This window comes from Amphiprion ocellaris, chromosome 3 (assembly GCF_022539595.1).
Source record: "Amphiprion ocellaris isolate individual 3 ecotype Okinawa chromosome 3, ASM2253959v1, whole genome shotgun sequence".
Taxonomy (NCBI): domain Eukaryota; kingdom Metazoa; phylum Chordata; class Actinopteri; family Pomacentridae; genus Amphiprion; species Amphiprion ocellaris.
Genome location: NC_072768.1, coordinates 37,198,468 through 37,226,338, shown reverse-complemented (window position 1 = coordinate 37,226,338; position 27,871 = coordinate 37,198,468).

Sequence of the window (27,871 nt, the reverse complement as noted above, 5' to 3'; positions counted from 1 at the left end):
CACCCTGAAGCCTGAATCCGTCTTTATTTAACCGACCAAAGCAGCCAAGTGACTCACTGATGCATGAAAACAGCAGATTTCTGCTCTGATGAGTCGACGTTCAGAAAATGTGGCTCTGACAGAAGGTGGTTTGTTTTCTGAAGGACGATGACGGATAATAGTGAGTGAATTTCTACAAACACAGTGGAGGATTTGGTCTGAATGAGGCTGAGAAGATCAGGAAGAACTTGTGATTCCATCTGAGGTTAAAGAAGCATCTTCAGCTACCAGAAGAACCAGAACAGATGGTCTGAACAGAGGTGGAGACAGACTTTCTCTGGGTAAACTGGATTTAAATCATCCAAATCTCCTTATTTTAGAGATATTTGAAGTTATTTTCACCATGTTGTTTAACCCTCCTGTTGTCCTCATTTATGGGCACCAAAAAATATTGCTCCCTCTTCTGAAAAAAATCCAAAAATTCTGCAAAAAAATTTCCCAAATTTTGCAAGAAATAAAAATTTTAAAAGATTTTTTAAAAATAAAAATTGTAAATATTTTCAAAAAATGAATGAAAATCTTTCAAAAAACTCCTAAAAATATCTAAAGTGATTACATATATATCAGTAAAACTTGTAATATTTTCTTCAAGAACATTCAGAAAAAAAATCAACCAAAATCCAGTGAAATTTGATGGATTTTGGTAGATTTTTTTTCCTGAATGTTCTTAAGAAACATTTTTAACATTTCTTGTTTTGCACCAAAAAAAGTTCAAAGATTTCCCAAAAATGTATATATAATAATGTGTATGTGTATATATATATATATATATATATATATATATATATATATATATATATATATATATATATATATATATATATATATATATTTTTTTTTTTTTTTTTTTTTTTTTTTAAATCCTACATTTTCAAACATTTGAAACGGGTCAGTTTGATCACATTATTAGTTCTGCATTAAAATTCTTTGGGTCAATTCATGAAAAATCAATCAGAGCCTCACCCAGACTCAGAATCAGCTGCTTAGTGACAGTAACTTTATTTAATGAAGGAAAGTTTTACACTGCCAACCTGAAAACTCTGAATTTGTGACTGTTACATCCACTGCAGGTGTCACAGTCTAAAGATAATCAAAATTTGACCAATATTGGAAGATTTTTGAGTCATTTTGGGGAAATACTGAGTTAATTTGAAAGGCTTTCACAGCTCTCACTTTGTTTGTACAGGGACCGAATGACTCGTATCAATGAGCTCGTTACCTCATACTCCCTCAGTACCCCCCACAGAGCCCCTCAGGGAACACGGTCGTAGGCCTTCTCCAGATCCACAAAACACATGTAGACTGGCAGGTCGAACTCCCATGACCCCCTCAGCAGCTCCGCAAGGGTAAAGAGCTGGTCCACTGTTCCACAACCGGGACGGAATCCGCATTGTTTCTCCTGAATCCGACATTCAACAATCGGTCGGAGCCTCCCTTCCAGCACCCTAGAGTAAACTTTCCCAGGGAGGCTGAGAAGTGTGATTCCCCGGTAGTTGGAACACACTCTCTGGTCCCCCTTTTGAAAATGGGGACCACCACCCCAGTCCGCCACTTCACAGGCACCGTAATGTATTTTTAAATAATTAACTGCTAAAATGAAATAAAATTTATTTTTATGTACTTGTTTGCACTAAAACAAAGGAAAAATTTGGAACTGTGACACCTATTATAGACCCATGATAGACCTGTTATAGTCCTGTTATAGACCTGTTGTAGACCCATTATAGACCAGTTATAGACCCGTTGGGGACGCATTATAGATCTGTTATTGACCCATTGTAGATCCATTATATTTTGTTGTAAAATTGTTATAGACCATTATAGACTTGTTATAGACCTGTGATAGACCAGTTGTAGACCTGTTGTAGACCCATGATAGACTTGCTGTTGACCCATTATGGACTTGTTGTTGACCTCTTATAGACCCATTATAGACTTGTTGTTGACCCATTATAGACCTGTTGTAGATCTTTTGTACACCTGTTGTAGACCCATTATAGACTTGTTGTTGACCTGTTGTAGACCCATCATGGACTTGTTGTAGGCCTGTTGTAGACCATTATAGACCTGTTGTAGACCATTATAGACTTGTTGTTGACCTGTTGTAGACCCATCATGGACTTGTTTTAAGCCTGTTGTAGACCATTTTGGACCTGTTGAAGACCATTATAGACTTGTTGTAGACCTGTTGCAGACCATTATAGACCTGTTTTAGACCATTACAGACCTGTTGTAGACCCATTACAGATTTGTTGTAGACCTTTTATAGACCCATTCTAGACCTGTTATAGACTTATTATACGTCTGTTATAGACCTGTTATAAACCCATTAAAGACCTGTTATACAAAATTTGGAGCTGTGGTTATTTATAGATTACTATGTTCTGATTTTACTGGTCACTTTAGATCAAGTTGGGCTGAATGTGGCCCCTAAAATGAGTTTGACACCTCTGGTTTAGGGGTTTTATTTCATGTAAAATACGTCACGGAGCATTTCCATGATAAAAGCTGCTTTTCTCTGATTCACAATAATCATCGTCTCACCTCCGTCTCTCTGATTTCTGATTCAGATGCAGATGTGAGCTTCACTTCTTCCAACATGCAAACACCCTGAACTTGAGGAAACACTTTCAGTCTTTTATTTGAAGCTTTTAGCTGCTCTGATTGCAGCCGTCAGACTCTTTTATTCTGCCGACACGTGAACAGAACTTTTATCCACAAAACAGACGACGACACAATCAGACAGGAAACCTTTAAACTCTTTAACGGTGTTTAAAACAGAAAAAGTCTGGCTGATTGATACACTTTCAAAGTAAGACCTCAAAGACTCTTCAAAGCTTTTCAACATAAGGTGCACTTTTGTCAACTTTACCTCATGTAGAATTATAGCTACATATTAACTAACCTGTAGACCCATTATAGACCTGTTGTAGACCCATTATAGACCTGCTATAGACCCATTTTAGAACCATTACAGACTTGTTGTAGACCTGTTGTAGAATTATAGACCTGTAGTAGATCTGTTGTAGATCTGTTATAGACCTGTTGTAGATCTGTTGTAGACCTGTTGTAGATCCATTATAGACTTGTAGGAGACCTGTTGTAGACCGTTATAGACTTGTAGTAGACCTGTTGTAGACCCATTATAGACTTGTAGAAGACCTGCTGTAGATCTGTTGTAGATCTGTTGTAGACCTGTTGTAGATCCATTATAGACTTGTAGTAGACCTGTTGTAGACCTGTTATAGACTTGTAGTAGACCTGTTGTAGACCTGTTAGAGACTTGTAGTAGACCTGTTGTAGACCCATCATAGACTTGTAGAAGACCTGCTGTAGATCTGTTGCAGGTCTGTTGTAGACCTGTTGTAGATCCATTATAGATCTGTTGTTGACCTGTTGTAGACCCATTACAGTTCTATTGTAGATTTGTTGTAAACCCACTGTGGACCTGTTGTAGATCATTATAGACCTGTTGTAGACTCATTATAGACCTATTGTAGACCTGTTGTAGACCTATTATAGACCCGTTGTAGACCCATTATAGTCTTGTTGTAGACCCATTATAGACTTGTTGTAGATCCATTATAGACCTGTTGTAGACCCGTTATAGACTTGTTGTAGACCCGTTATAGACTTGTTGTAGACTCATTATAGACTTGTAGACCCATCATAGTCTTGTTGTAGACCCATTATAGTCTTGTTATAGACCCATCATAGACTTGTTGTAGACCCATTATAGACCCGTTGTAGACCCATTATAGACTTGTTGTGGACCCATTATAGACCTGTTGCAGACCCATCATAGACTTGTAGAAGACCTGCTGTAGATCTGTTGTAGATCTGTTGTAGACCTGTTGTAGATCCATTATAGATCTGTTGTTGACCTGTTGTAGACCCATTACAGATCTATTGTAGATTTGTTGTAAACCCACTGTGGACCTGTTGTAGATCATTATAGACCTGTTGTAGACTCATTATAGACCTATTGTAGACCTGTTGTAGACCCATTATAGACCTGTTGTAGACCCATTGTAGTCTTGTTGTAGATCCATTATAGACCTGTTGTAGACCCGTTATGGACTTGTTGTAGACCCGTTATAGACTTGTAGACTCATTATAGACTTGTTGTAGACCATCATAGTCTTGTTGTAGTCTTGTTGTAGACCCATCATAGACTTGTTGTAGACCCATTATAGTCTTGTAGACCCATCATAGACTTGTTGTAGACCCATTATAGACCCGTTGTAGACCCATCATAGACTTGTTGTAGACCCATTATAGACCCATTGTAGACCCATTATAGACTGGTTGTAGACCCATTATAGTCTTGTTGTAGACCCATCATAGACTTGTTGTAGACCCATCATAGACTTGTTGTAGACCCATTATAGACCCATTGTAGACCCATTATAGACTTTTTGTAGATCATTATAGACCCGTTGTAGACCATTATAGACCTGTTGTACACCCATCATAGACTTGTTGTAGACTCATTATAGACTTGTCGTAGACCCATTATAGACTTGTTGTAGACCCATTATAGACTTATTGTAGACCCGTTATAGACTTGTTGTAGACCCGTTATAGACCTGTCGTAGACTCATTATAGACTTGTAGACTTATTATAAACTTGTTGTAGACCCATTATAGACCAGTTGTAGACTCATATAGATCCATTATAACCTGTTGTAGACCTGTTATAAACCCATTATGAACCTGTTTTAAACACTGTATTAACCTCTTATAAACCTGTTATTAATCTGTTATTAACCTGTTATTAACCTGTTATTAATGTCCCAGACCTTCAGAATTATTTTTGTCCTCCAGTTCAGGTCAAATGAAGCATAAAGCATATATCCTGTATTTTCTGTATTTGTATTATTTACTTGTTTGTGTCTGTAAACCGCCTCTCAGGCCGTCTGTGTTTATCCAATCACAAACTTCTCCTTCTTTGTGTTCGTCTCTGCAGGAATCAAGCTGCCTTTTGGCAACACAATGACACTGATGTATAATTTATGGATTCAGAATGCACAGCAACGTTCCGATCTGCTTTATCTGCTCCCAACCTGACAGGATGCCCTCCGTCGCCATGGCAGCCAGGTGTTCTGTGGTCTCCAGGAAACAGGTTTACATGCATGTTGGCTGCATGTTCAGTTCCCCTCCAGACGTGTTTCTCTTTGTCTAATTGTCTCTAACTTCTGTAAAACAACTGTTTCCATGGCAACGGTGGTCATAGCAGCCAGGAGCCAAATTCTATAAATACAGAAAGTTCTTTAACAAGTTGGAAAGTCTCCCTCTGAGTTCACACAGATGCTGGAGTTTGATGTTTTCTCTGCCTCTGAGCTGGAAACTATCAGATCAGAAACAACAGACATTTAAAACTACATGATTCTGTTTGCATGATATTAGGAGGCCGAATATTTATTAATAAATAATCAAAGCTGCAGAACAGATTGGAAAGTGCATCAGTCTTAGAGCTCATAGAATTAAAGAAGGAGTTTGTTTCCTCAAGATTTTCATCAAATCAGTTTATGCTCTAATTAATATATATATTTCACATTAGTATATCATTAATATAATTACATTTAATCAATAATAATAATAATAATAAATTTGGCACTACTTACAGTTTTGGTCCGTTTCATTTATTTGTTTATTTGTTTTAGATTAACACATAAATTTGACAGATTTTTACTAGATACTGAGATAATAAAATATCTGAATAACTAGAAATGTCTTTAACCCTCCTGTTGTCTTCATGTATGGGCACCAAAAAATACTGTTTCCTTCTCTGAAAAAAATCCAAAAAATCTGCAAAAAATTCCCCTAATTTCTGAAAATTGGCAAAACCTTCAGTAAGAAAATTCCAATAATTCCTTAAAAGTTTCCCTTAAAAGTTTTATTTCAAAAAAATCCCCCAAATTTGGGGGATTTTTGAAATTTTTTTTTAATATTTACAATTCTTGTAAATATTACTAATATTTACAAGAATATGTACAATTCTTGTAAATATTTTTCAAAATATGAGTAAAAATCTTCCAAAAAATCCTAAAAATATCTAAAGTGATTACATATATATCAGTAAAACCAAAATCCAGCAAAATTCGCTGGATTTTGGTTGATTTTCTTTTTGAATGTTCTTAAGAAACATTTTTAACATTTCTTTTTTTCCACCAAAAAATGTTCAAAATGTCCCAAAAATGTTGAAAATGTGGACATCAGAAGTGTCACTGTGAAAATATATTTTTTCTACATTTTCAAACTTTAAAACGGGTCAATTTTGACCTGCAGGACGACACGAGGGTTAACACTAAAACGAAAAATAAAATTAAATAAAAAATTTTAAAAAGTATGTCCACTTAAGTTAAACTGTTAGGGTTCAAATCATTTTAATTTAATTTTAATTGTACATCATGTCAAGAATAACATAAATTATTTATGTGTAGCTTCACATTAAAATCAATTTTCCAGTTGTTTTACATTAGACATGTATGTATTTTGAGAAAAATTCTGTAAATTGACATTTTTTAAAGTGTAAATCGTCCTGTGGACGATTATTCTTTCAGTTAATCTAAACTGTCATTAGTGCAGCTTCCACTGATCAACCAAACGGCTCATTCTGTCATTCTTCTAATTCCAGGATCTGGAATTTTGCATGTTTCCTCCAGGATTCATGGGGTTTTGATGGTTCCTTTCTGCTGTTTGTTCCGAGGCCTTCTGTGCTGCAGGTCAATGAGTCGGTGGAGAATTAAAAGTTGGAGAGAAAAACGGCCCTGGGGAAGAATTGTGCATCTGGTTTAGCAAAGAGCAGCAATCAGCCGCATTGATTATCTGAAGACTGGAATACGAAAAGAGCCGGAGCTGCTTCACATCTGATTGCTGGAGGTTTTTCTCTCGTTTAGAATCCAGGTTACAAAGAGGCTCAGAACGCAACAGAGGAGGCATAAAATCAGCAGAAAAAGACAACAGGTTGAATAAACTGGTGAAATAAAAACCAACACTGCAGGAAAAGCTAAAGAGAATTAAATCACAGTATAACACGTAAAAAATATATATTTCTTAAATGTAACGAGATAAAAATCTTGTTTATCTGATGGATCTTTGGCTTAAAAAGTATTTCTACTTATAAAATTAATTTAGAAAAACAATAAAAACATGGTTAATTAGCAAATTCTTATGATTATTGTTATAAATAAAATTATAAAAAAAATTTGTATCATGCTATGTATTCTGTATGTTTTTACACATAACTTTAGATAAAAATCTTGTATATCTGATGGATCTTTAGCTTAAAAAGTACATTCACTTATAAAATTAATGGAAAAAGTAAAGTCATGGTTATTTAGTAAATTTGTAAGATTATTATTACAATAATAAATGTAAATTTTAAATCTTTTCAAATGTAATATAGTTTTTAACTGGTACCTTTACATAAAAATGTTGTATATTTGATAGATTATTAATGCAAAAAATAAAATATGTTTTACAAAGTGAAATCAAATAATAATTCATTTTAAAAATACATTTTAGATTGTCTTTTGCAAATATTGAAATATGATATTTGTTCACTGTTAAAGAAATCCATGGATTTTATGTTATTTTGGACGATTCTTGACTCATTTTGAACAATTTCTGTGTGATTTTTACATTTTTTTCCCTATTTTGGACAGATTTTATGTTATTTTGGATTCAATTTCAGTAGTTTTTGACCCGTCGATCAACTTCCAGCAGCTTTATTCTCAGATTGAAGTTTGAGGCTGTTTGAATAACAATATTTAATATTTAATATTTATTTTCACTGTTATTTCTCAACGTGTCGATTCAGAATCTGAAATCTGAAAAGTATAATTTCTGAGCAGATTACCAAAAAAACTGATAATGCAGAAGTCAACTAGTGATATTTTCTGAATGTCACAATAATATAATATATATAGAATGCTTTTAATGTGAAATACTTATTTTCATTGAACTTTCCAGACTAATTGAGGTTCTTAATAAAGCAGCAGCTGTTTGTCACATCTCAGATGATTTATTAGCTTTTTTTCACGAAAGATTATTTAATTTAAGAGGAAAATATTCAACATTTCTGAGAAAGCTGCATCAGAATTTGAACTTTGTTGCTCTGAAGAGTTGCTCTGTACTCCTGAAGGATGAGTTTTTTGTTTCAGAATGTCGTCAAACATTTTTCCTGCATTCATAACTCCTCCTTGAACTTTATAAAAAAAAAATTTTTACCAGCATTTCTTTTTCTTTTTTTGTACCAAATTGTCAAACAAAATAAATACACAGTAGAACAAGAGGTGTAGTATATGTCCCAGAGTTCAAGTTTCAATTAAAGAGCTGGAAATTATTCAGATATTTAATACTAAACTCAGCAGCTCTGGTTGTGTTTAACACAACACGACACAACGATGAATTAAAAGTCAATTTTAAAGCAGTAAAACTGATAAAACTGTGACATTTCAGGTTTTAATTTAACTCTACACAGATCTGATGCTTCATATAAGCACAGATTCACAGATTCTGTTTAATTTTCTTGTATTAATTTGAATTTTTTTGGGCTGTTTTTTCTCAAGAAATGTTCTAAATGAACCACAAATCTGCAACAAACCCTCAAAATCAGACTTTTCAGTTTGCAAAAAAATCTGAGGCTTCTGAATATCTTAAACTACACTTCAGATTTTTATTTTTCACTTTATCTATTTAACTCTTTTATAACATAATGTCTGTACCGTACAGTCTGTGGTTAAAACCCACAACATACCTGAAAAATGGAGAAATATACTGCTTGTCCAACAAAAAAAGTCCCACACTCTAATATTTCAGCGTTTCGATAAGCTTCTGCAATGTCACAACATTTATTTGTGTCCAGAGATGCTTTCATTTTCATACCAAGATCTTATATTGATGATGGGAGAGTCGGACAAAGTCTTCTCCAGAACATCCCACAGATTCTCAGTGGGGCTGAGGTCTGGACTCTGTGGAGGACAATCCATCTCATGTTCCCTGATCCATTCATTCTCAATGTGAGCTTCATGAATCCTGGCATCATCATCATGGAACATGTTCATGTCATCAGGGAAGAAAAACTCCACTGATGGAAAGACCTGGTCATTCAGTATCTTCAGGTATCAGCTGACCTCATTCTTTGGGAACATAACGTTGAACCTGACCAGCCCCAGATCATAACTCTAACCCCCACAGGCTGGTAGACACTAGACATGATGAGTGAATCCCTTCATCTGCCTCTCTTCTTACCCTGATGCCCCCATCACTCTGGAACAGGGTAAATCTGGACTCATCAGACTATATGATCTTCTTCCATTGCTCCAGAGTCCAATCTTTATGCTACCTACCAACTGAAGCCTATTTTTTTCTGATCATCCTCACTGATCAGTGGTTTTCTTAGAGCTACAGCTGTTTAGTCCCAATCCCTTGAGTTCCCTTTGCATTGTGAATGTGGAAATGTTCTTACTTTCACTATTAAACATAGCTGTGAGTTCTACTGTTGGTTTCCTACGATCGTCTAAGAGTTTGTTCCTCAAAGATGATGGTTCTCCACTATCCTTCAGGTTTTAATAATGCGTTGGACGGTTCTTGACCTAATTTTAATAGTTTCAGAAATCTCCTTAGTTGTTTTCTTTGCTTGATGCAGGCCAATAATTTGACCCTTCTGAGACAGATTAACATCCTTTCCATGACCACAGGATATGTCTTCCAACATGGTTGTTTAAGAAACGAGAAGCTCCTCCCTGCATCAGCTAGGGTTACATAAGTTGTTGCAGCTGAACCATACAGGGGATCCTCCACTTATGTTGGAATTCCATTCCTATGGAACATACATAAGCTGATTTTCGCTGTAAGTTGGAACTCACACTTTCCTACGCATCCCCAGTGTCTAACAGAATGTAACACAATCCAAGGTGGCGTACAACCGGCGAATGAAAATAAAGCCATCTTCCTCTTATAGCATCACGTGATGATGTATTTGTCCGCTCCACTCACCAACTAGTTCCACGTAACCAGTTCCGTCGTAACGATGAAACGCTGTAGGTCGAGGACGTCGTAAACCGAGGAGCCCCTGTATTCATCACTGCAGTAACTATCCAATGGAAAACTCTCACTCGTTTGCTTAGTTAAATCCAAGCGGACAGGAAGTGTAAATAAAACAGAGGGTTTTAATAAGAAAAAATGATGTCAGAGCAACGGATCGAGGAACATCTGCAGATCACAGAGTGTAAAGTAAACTCTGTTTTCTGCATTTAAACACGTGAATTTCTATGAGCTTTATTATCTGCGTTTTTAATGTTATTACCTGCGTTTCTACATAGCATCAATAGTTTACGTATAAATAATGTCCTTTAAAACACACTCTATAGATTCAACATTATCTGACCCAGAGAGAAACCGACCATCTTTTTCCAGATTCTATTTATAACTGGATCAATAACTGTAATAATCTTCATCAACAGTGACTCTCAGGCTTCAGAGTCTCTCCAGCAGCACAATAAAAGTCCTTTTATACTCTTTAAGCCTGTAATCTTGACCTGAACCCGATAAACCTCAGCATAAACTCAATGTTTCTGCGACTCCCTTAAAAATTTCTTGAACGTCCACTTCAGATTTACTGAAAATTCTTTAACTGTTGTTGAGCAGCTCAGGGTTGCAGTAAACAGGAATCCAGCAGCACTCAGCCAGTTCTCAGTAAACACACTGACCTTGATCATTGTTGCCTCCACTTTATTCACTTGAAAAAAAAGTTTTTAAAATACTTAAAAAATGCTTCAACTTTCTGCTCCTTTCACCTCCGTCCTCCTCCGACTCTGCTCGGCTTTTTAGAAAATGAAAGCATGACGCAGCTTCTCATCGGAGACCGAAAAAGGCTCCCATCGATTTTATGTATTGAGCTGCAAAAGGTTGAAAACAGGGACTGAGAGAGTCCAGAAAACACATCTTGCAGCAGCCAAACACATTGAAAAACCCCTAGGCATGATGGGAAGAAATGGTCGGTTTATCAGGCTGCTTCCATTTAGTTTAAATCTCAGTCTGAAGGACGTCCAGCTGCCTCTGATGGACAGAATTTATCTAAAGATTGGTGACAGAAAACCTCCTATCTTCTCCAAAATATCAGAAATAAATTGTTTCCTTCAGTCATCAACTAAAACTCTGATTACCAAATTTCATGAATGCAAGTGAAAGCAGCATTAGAATGACAAAAATGACACAAGGCAGCTATAATTTAGAGACATTTTGAAAAATATTATCGCACCAAAATGTCCAAAACCTGGATAATATCACACAAATGTCTCAAAAACCTGGATCTTGTTGCACTAAAATCTAAAAAACCTGGATATTTACATACAAAAGCCTAAAAACTCTGGATTTTATGGAACAAGAGTTTCAAAAACCTAGATATTATTGCACCAAGTCTCAAAAACCTGGATATTTACCAAAATCCAGCGAGATTTGCTGGATTTGGGTTAATTTTTATGTGAATGTTCTTAAGAAACATTTTTAACTTTTCTTTTTTTTTCACCAAAAAATTAACAAAGATTTCCCAAAAATGTTGAAAATGTGAACATCAGAAGTTTCACTGGGAATTTTTTTTTTCTCCATATTTTCAAACTTTAAAACGGGTCAATTTTGACCCGCAGGACGACACCAAACGTTAACGTTTTATATCGTTTTTATCTCAGGCTCAACACTGAAGTAACTTCACCATTAGTTATAATTCTACATTAAGACATGTCAGCCTTTAAAATGTTTCTGGAGACGCCCCTTATTTCCTCAGCTTGTACAAGAACTGAATCTGAATCTCTTTTTAAGGTGAACAGCAGGAAGATCCCAAACATTCAGCAACAGAACAGTAGCAGCAGCTGTCAGGAGTTTACTGGCTGCTTTGGACAGTTTCTGAGTCAAAGCTGGAGGCCTTGAATCCAAATCATCTGGATAAAATGTTAGAAATTCCTGCAAACTGAGTCACCAGTTCAGATGCAGATGCTGTTAAAAACTTGTGGCCTCAACTCTGTCAACCCAAACTGTGTGTCTGAAGGCTGTTTGAAGTTTAAAACCCTAAATTCTCTGAAGGCAGCCACACAGTGTTCGCTCATTCAGCCGCTCTGTGATGTTTTTTATAGCAAAGGACACCAAAGGGAGACGATCTTTGAAAAGATCAAATGGTCAGGACGGATTTTTCTGAATGCTGCGATGCTTCTTTCTCTTTACTTAATGTCTGGTTTCACTTTTTAGTCAGAAAAAAGGTTCAAGGCAAACAGGAACATTCAGGGAATATTCTCTTAAGGTTAGTTTTTGTAGAGTTTTACAAGAAAGTCATAATTTGTTGTAAACACAGCTTAGGGAATGTTACCTAAAGGTTCCCTGAAGGTTAGTTTTTATAAAGTGTTAGAGCCTCAGTTTCTTGTAAACACAGCCCAGAAAACAGAAATCTTCAGACAACCTTCAGGATACGTTCCCTGGTGGTTACGATTTGGTTAGTTTTTGTGGAATTTAGAAATTATAAACACTGTCCAGAAAATGGGAATCTTCAGGGAACCTTTAAAGGAACATTCAGTGGACAATATTTCAAGAAAGTCACAGTGTTTGTTAACGCAGCCCAGAAAACAGAACTTTTCAGGCAACTGTCTGGGCAACCGTCAGAAAACATTTCCTTAAGTTTCCTAAAGGTTCCCTGAATGCTAGTTTTTGTATATTTTTTACAAGACAGTTGGAGTTTGAAAACAGAAACCTTCAGGGAATGTTCCTTGTACGTTCTCCAGAGGTTCATGTCTACAATATACCAGGAAAGTCGTAGTTTGCTGTAAACACAAATAGAAAACTTTGAAGAACCTTCAGGATATGTTCCCTGGTGGTTCCCTGATGGTTTCCTGATGGTTAGTTTTTGTAGAATTTGGAAATAATAAACACAGTCCAGAAAACGAGAACCTTCATGGAACCTTCAAGGAACAAGCAGTGGAAAATATTTCAAGAAAGTCACAGTGTTTGTTAACACAGTCCAGAAAACTGAAATCTACAGGCAACTATCTTGGCAACCTTCAGGGAATGTTCCTCAAAGTTTCCTGAAGGTTCCCTGAACGAAAGAAAGTTTGTTGTAAACACAAGTAAGTTGACAAAAATCTTCAGGGAACGTTCTCTAAGGTTCCTCAATGGTTAGTTTTTGCTGGATTTTACAAGAAAGTCACATATTGCTGTAAACACAGCCCAGAGAACAGGAACCTTTGAGGAACCCTCAAGGAACATTCAGGGAACATTCCATCAAGGTTAGTTTTTGTTTAAAAAAAAAAAAAAATACTCAATAGACATTTAAGAGTTCTGTCTGGTCACTTCTAACCATGCACTCTAAAAGATAATGTTTGGGTTCAACAAAAAACAACCAGTTTGCACCAATTTTTTGATGAAAATTCACTACATTTGGGAATTTACCTGTTTCTTTACAATCAAGTTTTAATACCAGTCAAGATGTAAAGAAGAAAGAACTTAAAATGTCTGTATCATGCCATTTTTGTTAAGTTACCTCAACTTAAATTTAGTTTCAAACTAACTAACGCATCCATTACAGTTTAAATTGATGCAGAACAGTAATATGTCAACACAACCAATCAAAATAATGTTTAATTTCATTTTTAACAGTGGACAGCAGTAGAAAAAATCTCTCAGAGATCAGGGCTGAAGCGTTAAATGATGTGTTCTCTTATGTCTGTGAATCTAGTAACACTTAGCGGACGATTCTCCGTCTGAGTTTAGCTGCACATGTCGGCCGCTAATCTTCCCCACATGGGAGGCGTCGGTCCGTCTGGTCGGATCCTTCGGCCAACTGGACGAGTTTCATCAACAGCTGAACACAGAAAGACACAATTTAGAGACGTTGATGTGGACGAGACGGTGGAGTTTATAGAAGGATCAGGGAGGAAGACGAAGCACAACAGCCGAGATGTGAAGAAGAATGTGGTTTAGGAACTCTAACCCTTCAGCTTGTAGATAATAAAGCTCAGACATGTCGATGGACGTCCAACAGCACGATCGATAACATCGATTTCTCAATTATTAATGATAAAACAGCTGCTTGATCTCAGGGTATTGATCCAGTCTGATTAGTAACAGGGACAATGTCTGACCTCCTGGTGACTCGGTTTGATGGAAGCTGACATAAAAACCTGAATGTACAATATACACTGTAAAAAAACAAACAAAAAAATGCTAGGACTGAAACTGTGAAAATAACAACAAATAAGTTTTCTCCTACTTTGAATGCAGATTAATTTTATGGTAACACACTGTAAAAAAATACTTTATGTGCAGTTTTGACAGTTTTTCTTCTGTTTTCAGTTACTTTTACAGTAAACATGTAAATTAAGACTTTTTTTTTTACTGGTTTTACCAAATAAAATAACAGAACAGAAACGTCTGTAAGAAAACATTTCAAAACATACAAAATTTAAAAAAAAAACAAATTTGGCAAGAAAATTCTTGTAAATATTTTTAAAAAATGAGTAAAAAATCTTCCAAAAAATCCTAAAAATATCTAAAGTGATTCCATATATATCAGTAAAACTTCTAATATTTTCCTTAAGAACATTCACAAAAAAATCAACCAAAATCCAACGAATTTTGCTGGATTTTGGTTGATTTTTTTGTGAATGTTCTTAAGAAACATTTTTAACATTTCTTTTTTTCCACCAAAAAATGTTCAAAGATTTCCCAAAAATGTTGAAAATGTGGACATCAGAAGTTTCACTGTGAAAATACTTTTTTTCCCCACATTTTCAAACTTTAAAACGGGTCAATTTTGACCCACAGGACGACACGAGGGTTAAAGCCGTTGATAATTCTTGTGATTATAAAGGATTAAATCAGCTGTTAATATTAGAGACATGAAGCTTTTTAACCAACATTATGAGTGTTTTCTGCTTGTTGCACTTCAATCCTTCATCCGTTATTATTCTGTAGCATCATTTAGATATTAAAACATCAGCTGCTCTCCACTAAACCCTACATTCCCCCACTTTGTTTTCTTCTTGTTGGTTGTTTAACGTGTTTCAAATCGTTCGTGCAGCTTCTTAATATTCCTGGAGGTTGGATTTTATACAGTCGCCTCCATCTGCTTTGTGCCACTCAGCAGGATGCATATGAATTTTTATTAAAAACCTTTTTCCCTCTTTCATCTCAGCCGTCAGCGTTTTTTATGTCAGACTCTTTTTATTAGGAATTAATTTAATCTGGGTTTGAAGGGCCAACAGGAAAAGGTAAAACAGACTGTGTGGTAGTGAAGTCAGAGTTTTTATTGAGGTGTTTTCCTCTGAATGTTTTCGCTCGTTTAAGGTTCTCTGAGGTCGAAGAGTCGAATGTCCTGCAGCAGATAAACATGACAGATGCATGATGGGTTTTTAGGAACAGATGAGAGGTTTGTGTCACTCTGCAGATTTTATTCCATCACAGTGAACGAAAACATTCAATCTCAGACTCTCTTCTCTGTTATTTGCCTGAGCGGCAGTAAAGATCGCAGCTGTTCCCTCTGACTGCCCTGTAATACGCATGTTGCATGTGTAGCCGTTGTGTTCTCTCTCTCTGTCTTGCGTTGTGTGAAGAATTAAACTCGGAGCTTTCTCTGTTGGCACCAAATCCGTTGTTTATTTGCATGAGCAGGGCACTGGTAAAACACACTGACGTTATTTCTCTCACAGTCGCACTCATAGTAAAAGCTCCAGATATTGCTAAAAACACAAAAGAAATCATTCAGCTAACTGTTAGCTAGCACTGACACAACAGAGATCACAGCAAAGTTGCATGCAAGCCAGTAAAGTTGCAGACAACGTGGTGTACATGTTTATTTCTGTGGATTCAAGCGATTCAATCATAGCTCAAGCTGCCCCAAAGTTGGCAACTGGAGGGAGGTGGATCCCGTCAGTGGCAGCAGAGCAGTCAAAGGCAGCACTCAGACATAGGGACATTGTAGGCCAAGTGCAGCAGGGAAGAGGTGGTCTTGGCCTTGGGGACAGCATTCCAGCCTGGAACAAGGCCACTCCATCCCAAAGACGCAAGCTTGTGATGCAGGAAGTACGACGGCAAGAGGAAGCAGGCAGTTGTGTAAAAACCATCACGCAGACGAAGCAAGAGCAGTGGATGACATGGGAAGGAGTAGAAAAGAGGAAGATCTGTTGGCAAGAGGCAAGAGACGTTTAGAGCAAGCTTCACCATCAAGGTGGCCTATGATGTCCTACCATCACCCAAGACCCCCAACCAGTGGTATGGTGAAGACCCTACATGTTCACTCTGGCCGACTCCAGCTACACTCAAACACATCTTAGTGGGCTGCAAGACCAGCGTCGCTCAAGGCCGTTACACCTGGAGGCACAACCAGGTGCTGAAGTATCTGGAACTAGTGCTGGAAACACAGTGCATGAGTGGTAACGCCCTTCCACCCACGTCAACCTGAAGGCAAGAAACAACATTTGTCTGGGAGGGTGAGGGTCCTCTTGGGCGGGCCCCTCTCGGCTGTCCAGATCCTGGGCAGCTGAGAGGGGTTTGCGATTGGAGGATGCTGGTAGACCTGGACCAAAAGCTCTGCTTCCCACATGAGATCGTATCCACCAACCTGCAACCAGACCTAGTGCTATGGTCAGCTTCACTTAGGCACGTCTACATCATGGAGCTTACAGTGCCCTGGGAGAGCTCAGTAGAGGAGGCCTATGAGTGCAAGAAACTGGGGTATAAGGAGCTCACCACTGATGCAAAACAGCGAGGCTGGAAGGTGAGGGTCCGACCAGTAGAAGTAGGCTGCAGAAGATTCGTAGCCACCTCGACATCCAGGCTTCTCCAGGAGATGGGAGTACGCAGGAAGAGCCACGGCAGGCGATCATGGACCTCTCCAGAGCCGCTGAAAAAGGAAGTCAGTGGCTGTGGATGAAGAGAAAGGACTCCACCTGAGCCTTCAGGTGAGTAGATGGCATCAAGGGGGTGAACCTGGGATGCTGGGATTCACTGCTGAACCCTCTGGAGGTGTTGTGGGCCTATCAGCGAAACACTCAGACAACCCAGAGGATGTCCTCACTGGACCATGTCTCATGTATGCAAGAAGGGATATCAACATCTAGTCCTCCACAACAAATCTGTAAACAAGCCGATACTCTCATGAAAGCATTTGGCATATGTTTTATAAACATAACACCCACAAAAGCCAGAATTTTAGCCGCTAAAACAAACTTAATTAGCATTTTCAGCAGAGCTCATACTGATCGACTTACTGCGGAGACAGGATACAGCAGACTGAGAACATAATGTGGAGATGTATTTTATAGTTGTATGAGTATGTTTACTCTAGTTTAGGATCTTTTTGCAGTGTTTTGCATCTATTTACAGTCATTTTGCTTCTCTTCCCAACTATCTGGAGTCTTTCAGAAGTTTGTTTTGTGTCTATTTGCACTTGTTTTATGATACATTTTTGTTGTCTGGGGTGTGTGCTCCAGTTTTGGATCTGTTTGTAGGTGTTTTGAGTGCTTTTACGCTTGTTTTGCATAAATTTGCAGTTATTTTTGCATGTCTTTATAACTAGTCTTTGTGTTTTTGAAGTTCGTCTGAGTCTCTGCAGTTGTTTTGCATCTATTTGTAGTAGTTATGTGTTACTTTGTAGTTGATATGAGTGTCTTTCCTCTTGTTTAGCATCTTTTTGCAGATGTTTTGCATCAATTTGCAGTCATTTGTGTCTCTTTGCATTTGTTTTGAGTGACTTTATAGTTCATATGGATGTCTTTCTTCTTGTTTTGAATCTATTTGCAATTATTTTGCATCTGTTGGTAATTTGCTTGAGTCTCTACAGTTGTTTAGTGGCTCTTTCTAGTTGTTCTGTATTTGTTTATTGTTGTTTTTGTGTATTTTTGCAGCTGGTTTGCATTTTTTGTTCATTTGTATTTGCAGGTGTTTTGAGTCTCTTTGCAGTTCTTTTCCAGAAACAGATGCTTTTACAGTACGACTGAGCTAAATTAACTGCTTTAAATCAAAACGTAGAAGAAATCAGAGGCAGCCACGTAACAGCACACTTCATAAAGTGTGTTTCTGTGTGCAGAATGTTTTAGTAAACAGATAATGAGCTGCACGGCTGGAGGGGAGTCGCAGGAGAAGCTCTGATGAAGGATTCTGATCATTAAGAAGCTTCTCTGTTTGATTCCTAAAACACAAACAGAATTCAGGGGTTGTCTCGTGTACTTTCTATGTGCTGGAGCAGAAGTTCCTCTAAATTTCCGCTGTGGAGGATTAAAAAGGTCTCTTTCAGTGTTTTTGTTTTTGATGGACGATAGCTCAGATGTCAGAAGGAGTAGAAATATTATAAATTAATGGCAGAACTATTAAATATAATTAATTTGCTCCTGTTGGTGTGAATAATAATAATAATGACTTTATAATATCTGACACTGCCCAGATAAATACTGAACATCATAATTTTATCAAAGATTTAGAGAAAAGTCATCAAAATAAAACGGTTTTATATCTTTTTTTATGTTCTCTGCTCTTCTAGATAGTTCAGAATTCCTCCTCTGAGCTCTGATTGTCTCTGTAAAACTAGATATTTGATCATGTTTGCTCTTACAGATCACTCATTTGTATTTGCGTCTCGCTTCATTACTCCCTGATTTAAGCACCACCCGCCCGGCCCACCAGGTGACCCAAACCAAACACACCCAGCTGCCTGAGGAGCAGCAGGTGTTTTCTGATTAACGGCTTCATGGTGGATCTTCTTCTTCGTTCGGTGAGATCTGATGCAGCTTCCTGCAGTTTGTTCTGCTTTCTGTGGAGATCAGAGAGTTTTACTTTCACTTCAGGAGTTTCTGGAAACTTTGAGGAGTTTCATTGAGACTCAGAGACCGAATGGACTGTTGATACGAAGAGGACTTCAATTTGTTAAGACAGGTGAGTAGTTGTTGTGCATCTCTTTGTGATTGTTTTGCATGCAATTGCTGCTGTTTTGTATGTCTGTGGTCATTTTTGCATCTCTATCTCCTTGTTTTGCATCTATTTGCAGTTGTTTTGCATCAATTTGCAGTTATTTTACATGTGTTTGTAGTTGTTTTGCATGTGATTGCTGCTGTTTTGTATCTGTCTGTAGTCGTTTTTGCATCTCTATCTAGTTTTTTTCATTAATTTGTAGTTGTTTTGCATGTGTTTGTGGTTATTTTGCATGTGTTTGTGGTTATTTTGCGTGCGTTTGTGGTTTTGCGTGCGTTTGTGGTTTTGCGTGCGTTTGTGGTTGTTTTGCGTGTGTTTGTGGTTTTGCGTGTGTTTGTGGTTTTGCGTGTGTTTGTGGTTTTGCGTGTGTTTGGTTTTGCATGTGTTTGTGGTTGTTTTGCGTGTGTTTGTGGTTTTGCACGTGTTTGTGGTTTTGCGTGTGTTTGTGGTTTTGCACGTGTTTGTGGTTGTTTTGCGTGTGTTTGTGGTTTTGCACGTGTTTGTGGTTTTGCGTGTGTTTGTGGTTTTGCACGTGTTTGTGGTTTTGCGTGTGTTTGTGGTTGTTTTGCATCTTTTTGTAGTTGCACTAGTCTTTGTTTTGCATCTGCTCTTTTACATCTCTTCGTGGTTGCTTTGCATCTCTGTCAACTGGTCTTACATCTACTGTAGGCGTTGTGCATTCATTTGTAATTGTTGTGCAGCTGTTTGCTGTTGTTTTGCACCTGTTTGTGGTCATTTTGCATGTGATTGCTGCTGTTTTGTATCTGTCTGCAGCTGCTTTGCATTTGTATCTTCTTGTTTTGCATGTATTTCCAGGTGTTTTGCATTCATTTGTAATTGTTGTGCATCTGTTTGCAATCGTTCTGTGTCTCTGTGCGTTTTTGTGTTTCCCTGCAGTTGTTCTGCATTTACTGTATTTGCAGCTATTTCGTGTCTCTGTAGTCGTAGGATCTCGGTCTATAACTCGGAGCTACTGACATGTTAAACCCACAGAAATGTTCTGGTTGATGCTCTGAGCTTCAGTGGGTTTTCTTGTTGTGTTTGTGTTCAGTAACGAGTCCACAGACTGCCGTTTAGTTGCAGAAGGACAAAAAGGTCTGCTGTTCCAGCTATGCAAGTCTTTTCTAGTTCAAACCATAACACAGATTTGAATGTGTCAATGTAGCTGTTTTGAGTCAAAACCAGTTTCTTTCTTATTTATTTAAGTCCACATTGTAGTTGATACTTTAATCCTGCCACAAATGAAGCATAGAACCTTTATATAAAAGTTTTTTCCTGTTGTTTTTCTTCGCTCTCTGCAGTTACATCCCCAGGTGTGGAGGTCTTCCGAGTGACTTTGCTGCAACAGGAATTATCTGGACACACTCATTAAACGCATGCATTAACTGAATACATTGGTTTTCAATTAACAGACACTCGTTAGAGTCTCTGTCACCTGTTAAATGTCACCGAGGCGGTTGCTACACAACCACTTCTCTCAGCGCTGCTCTTAAACGGCTGAAAGGGAAACTAGTTTTGTGGATCAGCAGCTCAGTCGCTCTTAAAGCTTTCAGGGTTTTAATGGAGGGATTTGTACCTCAGAAACAAACATCTGCATTTATGGCTGATGGACTCCAGTTAAACACCTGGATTCTCTTGGCCTTAATTTCAGGATCGTTACTGGCTGAGTGAAGCAACTGTTTGTCACAACACATGAACATCCACACTAGACCTGCCACTAATAATAAAATATAAAATATCCTCTAACTGTCTGCTGTTGGGTTTAATTCTGTACTATGTATCTGCTGAAAAGGAGGCTGGATATTCAGGACTGTGACTGTAGAATCCTTGCTTTTCTTGATTTCTAGTTAACATGACAACTACTTGAGGAGCTAGTTTTTCTAGCCCACAGACACTGGCAAAAAAAATCTGCACAGTTTTGGGTGGAATTAACCTTTAAAACCACAACTTGGTCTTTATTGAGTACTGTTTGGGTGGATTAAACCTTTAAAACGTTGAGTACAAGGACAGAAAGTAGTATTTTTGGGTGCAATAAACCTTTAAAACCATAGCTTGGTCTTTATTGAGTACTTTTGGGGTAGCTTAAACCTTTTAAACTGTGAATACTAGGACAGATAATAATATATATACTAAATTACTGATTATTGATTAATAACTTCCCTGACATCTGGTTAATAACTATTCTTTGTTTTTGAGGTTTTTTTCCCTATCCCAGCCAACATATCATCCCAGTAAATATCCAGTGTCACATCTGATCAGCCGCTGTGGCAGAAATCGTTCCTGCTGCTGCAGCTGGTTAACAAGCGACTCTGACACATGACGGACAGAAAATAATGGCGTGAAGACGAGTGAGTGGTGGATGCCAGATAAACAGACCTTCAGCTCTGTAAAGCAGAGATATGAAAGAAGAAGAGTTTTACTGCAACATCTGAGCAACACACAGGAAAAGCAGCGACTGGAAGCTGCTGTTTAATTCAGTCACAGTGATTACAGTCCAATGCAGCAGCAGCAGTTCAACTATATGGGTTAAAGAAATGAGTGAAACCTATTTTTGATGCAATTTCAATTAAATCACATCTAAATCCAGCCTCAAAGATCCTCCTTAGACTCCAACTCATTAGAAAATGTAGTTTTTTACTTAATAATGCTGCAAACTGAGACGATACACTTAAATGAGTAGTTAGTAAAGGATCAGTACAATAAGAGACATAATTATCTGTTCTGTTTGTTTGGACAAATTGAATGCAGCAGAGCGGCAGCAGTTTTCTAATTCCACGCCTGAATTTGTCATGTTTTACAGCCCACTGGAGAACCACAGCAAAGAAACCAGTCTGGAATACAAGACGGATCATCTGAGATTAGATGTTGTTTATCAGAGAACAAACTATACGGAAACTACAGCGAGCAGCTCAGTAGTTTAACAGGTTTACGACGTGTTATTTCCCACGAATGAGTGTCAGATGTTTTATTTAAAATGAGGAGACGTTAAAAAGCGAAGTTGAATTAACTCTGCTCTTCATTAGTTCCATTTCTTTCTCTTTAAAAGAAAACCAAAGAGTAACAAAAGACAACAGTCAAAGTGCTGGATTGACAGTATCAGTAAGAATATTTGTAAAATCTAAAAAATGTTAAACATGTCGAGTCTAGGTTTTATATTTCTGATTTTTGAGAAATAAGCAATCAAAAAAACCCACACTTGTGTCTTTCAATGGAGAACCAGCTGATTCTGAGGAGATCAGGAGGGCTGAGATTAAGTTTAAATGTGTTTTCATTCACAAAAAATTGATCAAAATGTCAAAAATTACCCAAAAAATCATCCAAACTCAAAATCATCCAATATTTGTCCAAAATTTTCAAAATGGCATGAAAGTTGCCAAAAAATACACAAAAATGTTCCCAAATAACTTTGATTTGACAATAAATAATGTCAAAGTTGTCCAAAATTATTTTAAAATGTTTGGAAATTACTCAAAAATAAAATTCAAAATTATTCAAAGCTGTGGACTTATTGGGACTTATCCATTAGAAATGATACAAGGAACAATTGATTAAATTGTGGGGGTGTTTCTGAGTCCCATCAATTCCTGCCAGCTGCTACATATTTAGGTCACGTGATTTGGTATCCGTACATGATGTACACATGCATAACTCACACCTGTGCTCAGCGCAAGGTCATTTTGTTTGTAGGTACATCTATATTAAATGGACACATTCTATGATGCTGTTATGTCTGCCATGAATTTTTTCAAGATTTCATCCACTGGAAATGATACAACTGAGCAGCCTTGGAGGAGTACTGTGTTCTCTGAGTGCTTTTCTTGTTCATTATGTAGTGATCAGAGGAAGCAGGTAGTTTTATGCTGGCAAGGAGAGAGAAATGTGTGGCTTTAGCTGGTAACAGGGCACCATGACAAAGTGTTCTGTGGTGCTCAATGAGCCATACTGGTCAAGTTTTTTGCCCCCAAATCTAATTAGAGTCATTTAATATTTACAATCTGCTGATACCTGCTATTATTTTCCTAGAAAATAAACATTTCTAGCATTGTTGGTGAGCTGTAGTACCTACTTGTGCCACCGGGGGAAGCATCTTATTGTTTCATAGAGCAATATGAGGCTTTAGCTAGTAACAGGGCACCATGACAAAGTCTTATGTGGTGCTTAATGAGCCGTCCCGATCAAGTTTTTAATGTTTTTTTCCCGCTTAAATCTGATTGTAGTCATTTAATATTTACATGATACCTGATGTTATTTTCCTTGATAATAAACAGTTTTAGTGTTGTTGATGAGCTGTAGTACCTACTTGTGCCACCGGGGGAAGCATCTTATTGTTTATAGAGCAATAGGAGATTTTAGCTAGTAACAGGGCACCATGACAAAGCCTTCTGTGATGCTAAATGACCTCTGATCAGTTAAATTGATCCAGAATCAACTAAGACACTGTTCTGGTATCCTTGTGGTGTACATAGCGTCTTAATTTAGTTGATTGCTGTATTGTTACTCTATTAAACTGCTGTCTGACGTCTTTATTAGACGCATTTACTGATTCCTGGATGTTCAGTCGAACATTTTGCTGTTAATCAGAAACCTGGAAAGCTAAAATCTGCAGCGTCTCGAAGCTCAGCGTCTCCTGGAGTCTCTTATCGATTTGTGCAGCTTAATGTATTTTAGTCCCGGTTAGAATTAACATTGTGACAGACAGGAGGCGTCCCTTTAACGCCTCCTTAATGGGAGATTACATGGTGTCAGTCTGGGGTCTTTCTAACTCCGTGGACCAGAAGGAATCCTGCAGGAATCCTGAACGTGTCTCTAATGAAGCAGCAGGACCAGAATAGCTCGGAGAGGATCGAGTGTCACGCAGATAAAACCTTGCGGGGGGACGGCAAGCACCTTTTAAACGGCAGAAAAATGTATTTTCCTCTCACTTTAATGAACCTCGGTGAATTACTGAACGTCGTAATAACCGTGACAACGTGCAGATTATCTCGTCTAGAGACTCGGAGGCTCGTTTCGTTGTTGTTTGTGGCGACCGTACGAACAAACGGAGCCAGATTCCTCTTCTTATTGTTATTTTGGTCGACTTACGGCGACCACATGAGCAGAATGAAAGTGATTTAGCTTCATTTCTCACAACGCTTCAGTCTGGATGAGAGGAAACAAATGAGACACATGAGGCTTTGTTTCATTAGACGCAGCCACTCATAGAAGTTTATTAACAGCAGGGTGAGGTGACGAGTAGTTTGCTGTCGACTTAAAGGGTTGGAAATCCAAGAAATAAAAGGGCTGAAGTTTCATTAAATCCTCACATTTATCCATTTTTCTCTGCCATATAAAGTCTCTATGGAAACAGAACAAGAGAGAAGGAAGAAACGTCTTTTATTGAAATCATAAAGAACCTATAAAAACAAAAGCTGAATTTCTTTGATTATGCTGTGGGAAAAAAAAGTCGTGCAAAAATAAGAAATGCAAACCAAAACTTTGGAATTTTTTTCTTAATGTTCTAAAAATAAAAATGAAGATGACCAAATACTTTCACATGCAAAAAATAAATTATCTATAAAATAATGATATTTTTTCTGATTTAAATACAGTAAAATGTACTATTTGTAAAAACACAGATTTTTCTTTACTTTTTTGCCATATTTAAGTGATAAAAAATAACATTATTTTATGGATTTTTTTTATTTGAGAGAAATATCAATTAGAACAATTAGAATGAGAGAAATCATAAAAAAGACAAACATCCTACACAAATATAACTGCAAGGGTCAGCTGTGAAAAATGACAAATAAAAAAATCCTGCAAAAAACAACAGAAGAAAAAAATAGAAATAAAACTATACCAAATACTTTTGCATTGAAAAAACTGACTGAAAATGATATAAATTATCAATAAAATAATGATATTTTTGTTGTAAAAACAGTAACATGTACTATTTGTAAAAATACAGATTTATTTTTAATATATTTTTATATTCTTTAATTTACCACATTTAAATGTAAAAAAATACAATTATTTCATAGATATTTGTTATTTGAAAGAAAAATCATGTTGACATTGAGAAAGAACATATAAAAACAAAAGCTGAATTTCTTTGGTTACATTCTAAAAAAAACAAATCCTCAAAAAATGCAAAAATTTGACAGGGAGCATGCCATAATTTAAAAAAAAATACTCAAAAAATAAAAATGAAGTTGACCAAATACTTTCACATTAAAAAACTATGAAAAGCTGTGAAAAATCACAGCAGTTATCTATGAAATAACTATGTTTTTTGCAGATTTAAGTACAGTAAAATGGTTTAGCTTACTGGTTAAACGCTGTTTATTTTCTTTTATTTGCCATGTTAAAATGATTTTTTTTAAAAACATTACCAAAATATTATTATTTTATAGATCATTTCTGTTATTTTCACCAGCTTCACAGGTTTAAATTTTTATTTTGTAATAAAAAAATAAATAAATAAATTCTTGCATCTTTCCTGCCAAATTTTTGCATTTTTTTTGCAGCTGTTTTTTCAGTGAAACTAAAAAATTCAACATTTGTTTTTCTTTATGATTTCTGTCATTCTGGACTAAAAGACATTCCTTCATTTTCTCTCCTTCATGGTTGTTCTGTTTCCATAGAGCTGCAGGATTTTATATTGTGGTGAAAAATGAGCCTCAGTGAAGGAAAATGTGACAGAAGCAAATAAAAACTTCCAGAAGCTCCTTTTATTTGACTTATCCTTTGATTTCAGCTCCAAACACTTTCTGAAGATGTTGTATTAACCCTGGTGTCGTCCTACAGGTCAAAACTGACCCGTTTTAAAGTTTGAAAAAGTGGGGGAAAAAAATGTATTTTCACAGTGAAACTTCTGATGTCCACATTTTCAACATTTTTGGGAAATCTTTGAACATTTTTTGGTGTGCAGGTTTACATGTTGAACCCAGAACTAAAGCAGCAGCTGGGAGACGTGATGCTGCTCTTCAGACTAAAACAGGAGCTTTCTGAGGATCACAGCTAAACCACAGCGACTACAGGAAAAATGTTCCACCACAGCAACCGTTCTCTTTAAGCTGTAATCGTTATCTGAGGAGAGTTTGTGTGCAGACAGTCGGATATAAAACAATGTTTGTTCTGGAAGCTGCTCTGTCCACATCTCATTACCGCCTGCAGACTTTTCACCTCATTTCTCTGGAACTGGAACAAACACAGCAACAAAAAAAAACAGCCGAGGGGAGAAACAAAACTGAAATAATGAATAGAAAATGTCTCTAAAGTTTCTTATCTGGTTTAAAACGTGTTTAAAAATGTAAAATTCCACCGTCTGCATGAAGATAAGAGCTGAAATTTCATTCATTCATTTGCTGTAGATTATTTTCTGGATGAATTAATGAGTTGTTTGGTTCAGAAAATGGTAAAGAAAAAATGTCGTAGAAAATGACAAATGTCTTGGTTAATAACATAAACATACATCATAGCATAGCATAACAAAGCACAAAATAGCATAGCAGTAAAAAAAGTTTATGTTTAATTCTTTTGAATAATTTGCTGTAAATATTACAGATTTTCCTGGTTTTGCTAATATACAGAAAAAACTAAAGTCACAGAAAAAGTAATAATTTACATGTTGACCCTAAATCAACTGACCAAAACTACAAATAATGTCAATATAATATAGTAAACTCTATTTTTACAAATAGTAATTTATTGTTTTACAATGTTTAAATTAGTAAAATCGCAGTTTTGTGTTTAAATTACATTATTCTGAGGGTATCTGCTGTTATTTGAATGAAAAAATAGAAATATTAAAGTGTTATTTTATGATTTTTTTTATTGTTTTGTAAAACTAGTAAAATCACTGAATAAAAGAATTAATTTACACATTAAAAAACAGCCAAAGCCATAAATAATATCTCAAATCACAAATCTGTATCATTTGGCTACTGTTACTGTATTTAAATCAGCAAAAAATATCATTATTTTACAGATATTTGCTCTTATTAGAAAGAAAAATTGAAAAATGGTGAGTTATTTTACAGATTTCTACCTGTTGGATTAAATTACAGAAAACATCTAATAAAATCACAGAAAAAAAAAACATTAATTTACACGTTGCATCTGTATTTTTTACCTTTAGTGATTTACTCCTTTACAGTGTCTGTTACTGTATTTTAAATCAGTGAAAAAGCAAAATGAAGTTTTTAATGTATTTTTAATGTATTTTTTAATGTATTTTTCTGGCTTCATTACTGCTTTTTTTGACAGTGTGCAAGAACAATGCAAAAAAAAACCAAGTTTTGTATATTAAGAACAGTTTGTGTAATATTTATGGTGCAAAATGAGATTTTTTCATACGCACTGAAATATGGCAGAAAAAACTGTCAAAAAGTGCAATATTTATGGTGCAAACACACAAAAATATACAGAAATGCATTAAGTTCTGCAGTCAATTGAAGCTGATTTAGTCTCTGGAGACTCCAATACTTAATGTCATGCTATAAATTGATTTTATTGGACTTCACACAGTTTTCCCTCCATTATCTAGAATCCATGTAATCTTCACTCAGCCTTCGATCAATCGCATCAATAATTTCAGATTCCTGTTCGCTGCTTCACCGCCCAGAGCTTCCTGCTCTCAATTAACCTCCTCCAACACTCCGAGCCGTTTTATTTCACTGGAGAACGTTCCTTCATTAGAACAGATAACAGACAGTAACACGGAGTTCCACACAGCAGCAGGATTAGGAGGCGAAAGCACAAAGCAGGACAGTTTTCCAGTGACTCGACAGAAAATATCAGCAGAAACATTGACAATGCATCAGTGATTTCAGTTTTACAGCACAATTCAGCCGCTTTAAGACCAGTAAGACCAGTTTAACACCATTTTAAGACCAGT